We start from the raw sequence: 12,140 nt of genomic DNA, 5'->3' as shown, positions 1-12,140 counted from the left end.
CGACAGCTTTCCCCTGTCTCATTAAGTGTCCGAAGGTTATTTAAGTGCCTATTATAATAAATACTTATCCTGTAGGTGCATAAGGTAAGGAAAAATACATAATGCGACCCCAAATTTGAAGTGTGGTACGAAAAAAAAATATCTTGGAAATGAGACAAATTTATTACATCATTATAATCATTGCCTTCATGCCATAACCAAGTCTTCACCTGGGGTTATGCCAGTAGTTGTCATGCTTGGCAGGCTTTAGAGATGTTTTTTTAGGAGGGACGCTGCTGCCCATCTCTCGTCCTCCCTTAGTCGGCTCTTACGACACCCACAGGAAAGGAAGGGGTGGCCTATTCTATACCGGGACCACACGACAAAAATTTATTACATATACAATATTAATATTAACATTATCTTTTGGATAAACGTTTATCATCACTCGCCATAAGTGAAGACAGATTAAGCGCAAATTTATTTTGTAATAAAAAAAATATATAGATAAAAATGCAATGAAAATGTACTAAAAAGTAGTAGATCTGACCGATTTTCAACCGATTTCAAATAGTAATTTTTTTTTTGTTATACAGCTTAAAATGGCAAACAAGCTGACGGCCCACCTGATGTAAAGTGGTAACCGTCGCCTATAGACATGAGCAGTACCATGGACATAACAGAGTATACTGTCGCCCATGATACCCCCCATGCATTGCCATTCTTGAGGACTCAGGTGTTATTCCTCTGTACCCTGTAAATTCACGCCATATCCCACCCTTCAAACCGAAACACAGCCATGCAAACACAACTGCTTCACGGTTGAAACACGAATGGGACAGAGGTACCCAAGCAAACGACTTTTGTACAAAGTCTCCCTCTGGCCGATTTTCAACCGATTACAAATAGTAGGTTCTCAATTTGCATATTTTTTTACATTTGTTACCTCATTACTACATCAGTTATAGACCGATTTGTAAAATTCTTTTTTTTTATCTAAAAAGACATGTTTACGACTTAGTTCCATAGAATTTTTTATCAAAAATAATTAAATAGTTTAGTTTTGAAGTCAAAATATCTGGTTTTCACACAATTCAAGTCGGTTTTTTTTATGGGACACAATCTTTATTTTTCTTTCTCTCTGGCAAGAGCTCCACCGACAAGAGCGCAGCTCCTAAATAGGATAGATAGATACAATCTTTAATAGCTTTTATTTACGCTACGTATAAAATTAATAAATAAATTCACCTATATTCAACATCCAGGCAGATAAGAGTCTCTCCGTATAACCCTTTTAGCACATTGCAACTCAAACCCGTCTAAGCCGGAGATTATGGTAATGTCTTCGTTAGAAATTCGTCTTTAACAATATACTCGTATAAGTACGTCTGCCCTCTTGACAGATAAAATAAGTAAATTAATTTATAGGTAACTAAATAAAGGTAAAGGAAAAATCTAATTTGTAAAAGTACCGACTTACCAGAGGGAGACTTTGTACAAAAGTCGATTGCTTGGGTACCTCTGTCCCATTCGTGTTTCTACCGTGAAGCAGTTATGTTTGCATGGCTGTGTTTCGGTTTGAAGGGTGGGATATGGCGTGAATTTACAGGGTACAGAGGAATAACATCTGAGTCCTCAGGAATGGTAACGCATGGTATCATGGGCGTAACAGTATACTCTGTTATGTCCATGGTACTGCTCATGTCTATAGGCGACGGTTACCACTTTCCATCAAGTGGGCCGTCAGCTTGTTTGCCATTCTAAGTTGTATAAAAAAAAAACAGTACAAATTAATTAAAGTAATAATAATTATTGTTTGTTTGTTTAAAATTCTCTTTTGACATCACATCATTTAATTTAATATAATTTCTTCTATTTATACTTTATTGTACACATTAATATATAGGCATAAAAAGTACGACAGAGGTAATCAAATGTACAAAGGCGAGCTTAACTCTACAAGAGTTTTGTTCCAGCAAACTCAAAGTGGAAACAAAAAGAACTAGACAAACTAAAATTTTTACATAATATATATTATTTATATATATCATCATCATCATCATCATATCAGCTTTTAAATGTCCACTGCTGAACATAAGCCTCTTCTTTGAGGGGCTTTGCCAATAGTTGCCACGCTTGGCAGGCAGGTTGACAACCGCAATTACACTTTAGGGATGTTTTAAGAGGGACGCTGCTGCCCATCCCTTGCCCTCTCTTAGTCGACTCTTACGACACCCACGAGAAGGGAAGAGGTAGCCTATTCTATCTAAAGAGTCTTCTAGATACTCTCTAAGTTTACTCATAAAAATATTTAGGTATTGACTATCACGTATTTAAATTTTCACAATCAAGTAGCATGGACGATAAAGGATCTGCTATAGCGCGTAGACGAGTGAAGAATTTTGAGGATAAGAGGCTGTCGAACGAGAGGATACGCCATGGGAAATTAGGAAATTAAATCGTTTACGAAAATATGGTGGAGAAGAAGGGTTACCTAGAATTTTAACTAGGTATTATTGAGTTAACTATATGATGATTTTGTATAAAACCAATCTGTAATAATATCCTTTCAAATAAAAAAGAACTTTCCTAATCGGTTTAGTACAGACGGAGGTTTTTTATTGAATGATAATGGAATTGTGTCCCCGCTTACGCTAACTGGCGGGGCACCAGTGAGAGATGATAAGTGAGAATGAAAAGACAGTTCTGTTAGCCCATCGTGATGAATACACCTGGAATTGAACATAATAGTTCCAGAGAAGATCACGTGGAGGTCCACCTCATAGGGTGTATTGCTAGCATGGGGCTGTAGTCTGCATTATTAACAAATCCTTCTCCCCCCCCCCCCCCCCCGAACAGACTGGGTTATAAAGCACGAGTAATAAACATAAAAAAATATAATAAATTAAGAACGATTAAGAACCTACGAATTCGGTTGAAAATACAGACGAATGGAGAATCTTCACATTTGAAAAATGGTTTAAAATTACATTTTAACCCTTAAATACCTGAAGTTTCAAATTTGATACCGGGGTTATAAGTCGCATTGGGCGCCTACAATCGATTTTATTTTACTGTTTACATTTTACCAAATGTTTTTCTCAAAATAAATAAAAATATCGTTTTGATTTTTTTTACTGTTTTTTCCCCATTAGTAAACACAGTAAAGGGTACATATTTTTGTTATTTGATTTAAAAATCAGGCTTTTAAGGGTTAATATTTATTTACAAAACGTATACCTACAGATAGTCTATTTGGAATTAGCGAAAGACGATTGCGAACGAGTGTTCTGAATATTTTCGCCGCCCGGCTGCAATTCGTCACTGACAAACAGACGTCTCGACTTTGAAACTCTGTATTTTGTAAAAAGGTAAACATCTTAATGATTTATTTATCCCTTCTGAATGTGTCGAATATTATACTCTGTTTCAATAGAAATTAATTAAAATGTAAACATGCGATTTGACCCAACAATAAAGCAATCTACTGATGTTCAAATCAAATACCAATTGACTTTATTTATGTTTATTTATTACTAATTTGATTTGGAGAGTGTTTCTGCAATAATGGTTCGACTTGGTTACCTTCTTATTAAATTTAATTGAAATTGCTTTAAGTTAGTTTATCGTCTCAGCCATTATCTGTCCACTGCTGAACATAGGCCTCCCATAAGCATAAGGAACGGTCCTGAGCCACCTGCATGTATTAATTAGTATTATTTTATACTTAAATCAACATACTTTATACGCGTATTTTTTACGTCTTTACACGCCATGATACCGCCCATGCATTGCCATTCCTGAGGACTCAGATGTTATTCTTTCTTTCTTTCTTTATTCTTTATTGTACACAAAAGGTTATTGAAATGTAAAAACAAACATAATAGTGCACAAGGGCGAGCTTATCTCCAATAGAGATTTCTTCCAGCAAACCCAATATGAGAAAAGTGACAGTTCATTAGTAGTTACAGTCATACATTATTCCTCTGTTCCTCTGTAAATTCACGCCATATCCCACCCTTCAAACCGAAACACAGCTTTGCAAACAAAACTGCTTAACGTTGAAACACGAATAGGACAGAGGTACCCAAGCAAATGACTTTTGTACAAAGTCTCCCTCTGGTATAAACGCTTTGTGGTTGGAGGTAAAACACGTCCAATTGTGGACACCATTCTTTCATTTTCAAGAGACTTCATAAAGAACAAGGTTCCCAATTCGTTTATGTTACTTTTTTATGTGCGTTGTTATGTCATATCTCCGACAGTTGTGAACCGATTGTTATCTGAAAGGATATCCTCACAGATTGGTCCCATAGAAATTTTTACTAAACCAATTCAGTAAAAATACACTGTTGGTATTTTCATACTGTTAGTGTTGTTTACAAACTAGAAAGTTTGTAAAACAAAATAATTCACTCCACTTCCTTTTATTCTAATTCCTTTACTGTGCAGGCAGTTCGCCTGTGGAACTAACTACCTAACTCTATTCGGTGCGCTCAATCTCTCGCTAGCCTAGCTAGCTATTTCCATGTTCTATCTTCATCTTCCAGTGTCACTCTCTCCTGTATATATATATATATATATATATATATATATATATATATATATATATATATATATATATATATATATATATATATATTTGTATATAATAGTGCCCCACCTACCCTTTGTTTTTCTTTTCTTTTCTAAATTTCATTTTATACTTGTTTTATTATAACATTGATACTAATTAATATTAAAGTCGGTTTTTTTCATGAAACATAATCTTAATTATACTATAAACGAATTATTTCACCAACAATAAAACAGTACACTCTAACGAACTCAGAATTGAATTTCTTTCCTATTAAGGGCTATTTATAATTCAAAGAAAAAGTTAAAAACAATATACGAGTATATCAATCTACGTTGTTCTCCTCCTTAATAATTGTTAATTTACATGTAAATTTAAGATTCTTTTCCACGAAAAAGATCGCATTTACTTTAATTAATTTGATATGGGACTAACAGTAGAGTTTTTAACTCTTTCGATTCTAAGAAAATTATCTTTATATTTATATTATCTTATCTTTTTATAGAATAGCCTATTCACATTTGCCTTTAAATACTTAAGTCCGCCATGTACACATATATATACTAATGAATAAATAAGTAAATATCTGGATGGAAAAACATAACCAGGGAGAGAGTTCCACTCCTTGGCCGTAAGAATGATGAGGCGACGCAAATCACTTCATGCGTATAAATGCCATGTCTACGACGTAAATGTGAAGGCTCTCGCCCCGTCTGGTTGTCCTATGTCGAAAAAGTGAAGGAGAAACCAGGTAAAGTAGTTCTTGAGTTCTCTCTAAAATGAATCATGTAGAAAACAGCGAGTCGCGCAATATTGCGGTGGTGTTCTAGGCATATGATGACTACATTACTGGAAAAAGTACAGTTGTATTGAGAACATGTCTGTACTCTTTATTGCACTCAAAAATACAGTGATCATATCGGTTATTAGAAATAAGTTGAGCAACTCATCTCTAAAAGAGATCTTGCAGTTAACCATAGTGGAATAGTGTGTCTTCGTTGGAACGTTCTCCATTTTAAAAAGACCATATAATTTGTTCTTAATGACTAATTGATTAACGCCTAATCTACGAGTTGGAAAATAGAAAAATGAAAGAATAATTTATTTTTTGTATATTTTTTTTATACCACTGAGGTGGCAAACAAGAATACGGCCCACCTGATGGTAAGTGGTTACCCTAGCTTATGAACACCTGCAATACCAGAGGTATTAGGCGTGCGTTACCGACCCTGAAGAAACCTCTTTACCCCCCTTTTGAAGAACCCCATGCTGTATATCTACACTTATCACAATTTTTACTAGTACAAATCTAATACAATAGGGTACAGAGGAATAACACCTGAGTCCTCAAGAATGGCAACGCAGAGTATACTGTTTCGCCCATGATACCCCCTATCATGGGCGAAACAGTATACTCTGTTATGTCCATGGTACTGCTCATGTCTATAGGCGACGGTTACCACTTTCCATCAGGTGGGCCGTCAGCTTGTTTGCCATTCTAAGTTGTTTAAAAAGTAACAAGAAGGATATAGGTAGTATTATTTTATCGTTACCCTATTCCCTTTGGCTACAACAGAATATCAGTGTTTTGCTCTTCTGAGGGCGAAGCAACAAACTGAGTTGTGACCATATTGTTAAGGCACACGCACAAAAGGAAAAATTGTACTTGACTTTGTGTGTGTGTTTTTTTTAATCATTTCTCTTATCACGTTTTTTATATATATCTGTGTCTGTAATCATTTGTGTACTGTAAATAATGCAAATAAATTATCTATCTATCTACTTTTTATCCCGGTCAGTAAACATATCCCGGTCACGCGAACGAAGTCGGGGCTAAAAGCTAGTAAATAAATAAAAAGCATTGCGTAAAGACAACGCTTTTAGGTTATTTCTAGATTAGTCTATAATCTTAATAAATATTTTGCTGTCAAAGAGGAATTAAGTGTCTCCGAAATCAGGATGTAAGCATGAGGTAATATAAAAATGTATGAAACAAGAAATATACGTAAAAAATATTAAATGGCTTCTCTTTGCCCACTTCGCAAAGTACTTGACGTAAAGACAGATTAACTTATATATAATTCAAGAGAGGTAACTTTACTGGCAAATTTCAAGTATGTAAATTTAATTATGCCCATTTCGTGATTAGATTTCGCCGTTTAAATTCCGAAGTTAAAATTTACAATACAACTTTTTTAATTTTAGATCGTTCTTATTATGTCGATCCATTAATTTGTATATATTTATAGGTCATAGTATTATGACCTTTGCACAAGTTTGAATTTTACGAAGACTTATAAGATTTATTAATAAAATTTTATATAATATAACATTACTTTCCAAGATTTAATTAGTAAAATGCACATTGAATTAAAATTAACACAAAAAATTGGTCACACCCGTATTAACATATAGGCATTAAAGTCGCTCTGTAGACATATTTTAATATTTGAAAAACAATAAATAAATAAATAAATAAATATTAGGATACAATTTATTCTAATTCAAGGGGACAAAACCACGGGCCATATAGCCAGTCGACATAATATTAAAAAGTTAAGGCAAAAGTTATATATTTATAGTCAATACTTCTTATATTGGTAAAAGCTATACTTACCACAATCAAATACTAAATCCGTGGTACGTCGACTAAAGCCGCTTACACTCTCCATGAAATCTTGTATTACATAGTTTCCAAAAGGACTAATGGAAATACTAAAGGACAAACTATTAGTATACTATCCAATGCAAAAAGATCTTTAAAATTATAATAAATATAATAAATTTTTATTTACTGGAGAATTTTCACTTTTTATTCTACACATTTATAACACATATTTACACGGCATTAGACGTAACGTCAAAACTAATTTAAATACGACGTATAAACAACCTTCTTAGTTATATAAATAAAATTTAAATTGCATTGGCGTGTTGAACTCTTTGCAGTACGATTCTAACGCGCCGTTGGGCGGGCGGCGTGCGTGCACCGCCAGTGACGCAAATACACTGAAAGTGTTCTGGACTTGCGAAAAGCTTGGTATCTTCATAACACCCATCTGTAGAATTTCAACTTTATTTTTAGCGATTTACGACTCAAAATCGAATAAACCGATGTAATATAGGAATTTCAGCAATGTAAACAAACTTGAAAACGTATGTAAAGGAAACACAATAGGTAGTTGTACTTCTTGTTACCTCGTGAACTACTTTGTATAACAGATCTAGGTAGATCGCTCACTCTATATCCTGTCCATTGCTAATATAAATTTAACTGACTGCCAAATAAAAAAAGAGTAATGTGTTTTTTAATATGAGTAACGCTACCATAACACTGGCATAAAATGGGCTACCCCTTCTTTTCTCGTAGGTGTCGTAAGTGACTACTAAGGAAGTTAATAGTCGAAAGATGAGCAGCAGCATCGATTTTTAAACATCAGCAAAGCCTAACTACAGTTGCCAACACGCCTGCCAAAAGTGGCAATTACTAGCAGACCTCACCATAAAGGAAGACCTATATTCAATAGTAGACAACGAATGATATTATAACGATTAATGTATTATTATTCTTTCACTAGCTTTTACTCTAGACTTCGGCTGCGATATGTTCACTGATTGATATGAAATTGTAGCCTATATATATATATATATATATATATATATATATATCCTTCTCTCTCCCACATAGTACATGTATACCAAATTTCATAGTAAAAGGTTTAGCTGTTAAGACTCAACATGCAAACAATCTCATTTTCACATTTATAATATTAGTGAAAATTTAATTAAATTGTATTTTTAATTAAATTTAAATAATATTGCAAAAATAGCCTCTGATGTCTATAACTCTATGATTATTACGTAAATAATGTTCCGAATTCAATTCCCGACTGGACCGATTTAGGAAGAGATTTTATTTAAATTGACCCGGATCTAATGTATGGTTGTGTACAATGAAATGCTTGTTTCTCAGATCCTTTTTTTTATTTCTCAGTTCGATACTCCTCGAGGCTCCTAATAAGACAGTACTGTAGGCAACAAAAAATACCAGGAATAGAAATTGGAAATATATATATGTATATTGGTGAAAGAAACATAGAAGACATGCGTGTCGATTTAGAATTTTGTAAATAATTATATAAAAACTATAAATAATATATATGGTATGTACTCCACAAGATACTTTAATATATGTGGCAATGTACACTTTAGATGTAATAATTGCATGGCAACACTCGATAATTAATAAGAACATTTTATTCTCGTATGTGGCAATGAATAATTTTCATTGGAGGTAGAAAGAAAAAAATAGATTGTTGATGTCTCCTCTTAAAACAGAAATATAACAGTTTTGTCGTTGTCGTACTTAAAATATTTAATAAGTAAAAAAAATAATTTCACAGTCGTAAGAGTTTATCTTTAAAATTTTAAATTATTGTTATTAGCAAATAAATTACGCAAAAGGTCATTTCTTGTGTCGCTAAAAGGACATTTCAAGATTGAAACGTCTATCGGAGGATTGCAGATCGAAACCCTTAGTACTTATAAAATGTACAAGGTAATCTCAGGTAATTTTAGCATACTTTAGGTAACTGAGCGATCTGAGTATGTTATAAACGGACTTTTCGCAAATCAAAGGGTAAAGGTAGGTAGTGACTTTTATAACAATTTATTATTTTCACATTCTCAGATCTATTTTCAAAACTTGTCGTACATACAAACCACTTATATTCTCACACAGGCCAATATTGGCAACACTTATACGAGTATTCTATAGATTGTGTAAAGCAGTAGACAGTTAGCAGTAATAAAAAAAAATAGTTATTGTATAATAAATATAAAGAAAGATAATATTATAGCAGGACTTCGGTTACGAGTGTCAACAGAATAAAAATGCACTGTCACCACTTTCACCACGGGATACCATAAGATAAGATGGGAACAAAAATCCTGCTTGGTAATGGTAGGTTCATATTTTCGTTTAAAGCAATCCCTGCCTTACAGTGTAAAAATAGAAGTGGAACGTCACGTTTGCTTTATATAAATTCTATTTACTCGTATTTGGTAATAACAGGAATACACGTATTGGAACAAACCAAGGACCTCTTTAATAATCCATCTATTTCAATATTGAATGCTACTAAAAGCCAACTTAACCCTACCACCATTGACGCGTCTAAAACCATCGCCTACGCCTTCGTAGTAAATGGTATTGACATTCTGACGAGCATTATGACGCATTATTTGCAGCTCTGTGCTTGTGTGTCTTAGAATTATTACATAAACAAGTGAAGTTTTCCTCCGCAAAAAAAAAAAAAACAATATCTGCGATTGTAATATAATCGATACAAATTTATAGTCTCCCTATTCTTATTTTAAACTGTAGATATAATTACGTACTGACAGATAGAGACCAGACAATAGTTGCATTAGTGTGCGTGTAATGTAATTGTGTGCAAGTCACGATTTTGAAAATATATGGAATTGTATTTTATTTTTAATATTTTTAATTATAATTATCACTTCAATAACATGGATATTGAAAACTTTATTCGTGTTACTTTAGATATATTATTTCGTTATTACTGTGCAAAATATTTCTGATTCTTCTATAATATTACATTTAAAGAGATAAATATTTAAAGCACAATAAAAATATACAATTCTGTTTTCCTAATTTATTCTAAGTTATCCAGGTACAGTCCGCTTAATTCTAAATACATTAATTTAAAACTAGTTCCATTTCCAAGTGTAAAAATAATTAGAACTAATTTTGTTCATATCTACCGCCATATATCCGATTCGAGCCTATATTGTGTAGGTGAATGATCAACTTGTCTGTCTCGTTTTAACATATATATTTTTCTCTGTTACATTAACAAACTAATACTTTACAGTCTAAGTTTTAAACGCACAAAACGCACCAATAAATGACATGATATTTCAAAGATAAGTTATATTTTAAATGTTTGAATTTAGAACGCAAAATCATGTCTCATATATGTAAATTTTCGAAACGAGCTCAATTTTTCTGCGGCTTCAGTCAGGACAAAATGAATATAGGAGTTACACGGGATTACTCCCGTTTTGCTTCTAAAACACCGTTCAAAAATAGCGAAGATATTGAGTAACACACTCACAAAAATGGGGTGAATTAAGAACGTGCTTTTTTTAGAAGTCATTTGATTATATGTACTATGATAGTTAACTATCATTATACTATATGTATATATACATACATATGTGTATATACACAAATGTTTATTCAATGTTGGCGCTGCCTATTTTAGCGAAAACGAAAGAAGAAGAAGTGGGTACGGGCCTGCCACCTTCGTTCCAGAACCCCTTCTAGCTAGCTTGTCTGCGGCATCGTTACCGTAAGATCCACTGTACCCTCTTATCCACTGGAGAATAACTCGATTATTGGAAGATATCTTATCCAGTGCTCGGTGGCATTCGATTATTAATTTATTATTTGTCTTGTTGTTTCGTAATGTTTTTAATACCGCTACGCTATCAAATACGAATCTAATGCCAATGTCATTTATTCCTAGCTTATGTACAGCTGCAGCAGCCTCGGTTATTGCTACACATTTGTATTGGAATATTAAGCTGTGTTCGCCAACCAGTATGTATATGTTTATATTAAAGTCTAGGGAAAAGACTCCGGCTCCTGAACCGTTCTCAGTTTTGGAGCTGTCGGTGTATACGCGTAATTCATTCATGTACTCCAGATTGGTCCTATTATATATATACGTACAATAAGTACAATATCGTTATGGAGAATACTGTTAGTTATACTGATAGTATTATAAATGTAAATACAGTGTTATAGATAAACACAAATAAACAATATACTGATGTATCCACCACAAACATTACAAAACAAGAATAGAAAAAAGAAGAAAAAAATATTCATTGCTGAATTTAAATTTACGTTATTTTGCAATTTAAATACGTTTTTTGTTTGTTAATCTTAAGAAAAGAATGAGTACAATGGCGGATTTATCCCTTAAAAGGGATTTCTTCCAGTCAACCCTTGAATGTCTGATAGAAATTGTGAACTGGTGGAGACAAAAAAAATAATAGCTAATTTAAAAAAAAAGCAAATATATGGTGTTACAGATACAATAAGAGCATCAGTTACATAGATATATACTCTTTATTGTTTCCTCTAAAAGATTACAATAGTAAACTTATTATAAATATAAATACATACGTTGTCATTAAGCGTAAAAATATGTTTCTATAGACATGTAGAAACCGGCAAGTTTTTAGATTATACATTACGCAGGGGTACATACATACATACAACATATAGTAATATCTATATATTTTAGTTAAAATACCTATATACTGGTCCAATAATGAAAATATGAAAATCTGTTATCAAAAAAAAATATTGGATAACAGACTTTTAACATATTCGAAAATAGGTATCTCACCAATATAGGCGATATCGGAACGATATCCATATTACCTATGCCTAATGTTACGTTAAAGATGTAGATATAATATGATATATATATATATATATATATATATATATATATATATATATATATATATATATATATATATATCC

General features: G+C 32.8%; 1 protein-coding gene across 1 annotated transcript in view; it reads right to left on the bottom strand.

The window, feature by feature from the left end:
* Window positions 1-7,547, bottom strand: part of LOC113518064 (galanin receptor type 3) — an 86,114-nt gene extending 78,567 nt beyond the window's left edge. The window contains exon 1 of the mRNA XM_026902823.3: window positions 7,173-7,547. The gene's annotated coding sequence lies outside the window, so the exon portion shown is untranslated. The remainder of the gene's footprint in view (window positions 1-7,172) is intronic.
* Between the last annotated feature and the right edge of the window lie 4,593 nt (window positions 7,548-12,140).

This window comes from Galleria mellonella, unplaced genomic scaffold (genome assembly GCF_026898425.1).
Source record: "Galleria mellonella isolate WM207_F2 unplaced genomic scaffold, CSIRO_AGI_GalMel_v1 utg171, whole genome shotgun sequence".
Taxonomy (NCBI): domain Eukaryota; kingdom Metazoa; phylum Arthropoda; class Insecta; order Lepidoptera; family Pyralidae; genus Galleria; species Galleria mellonella.
The sequence above is the reverse complement of the archived record's forward strand: the minus strand, read 5'-3'. Positions and strand labels throughout refer to the sequence as shown.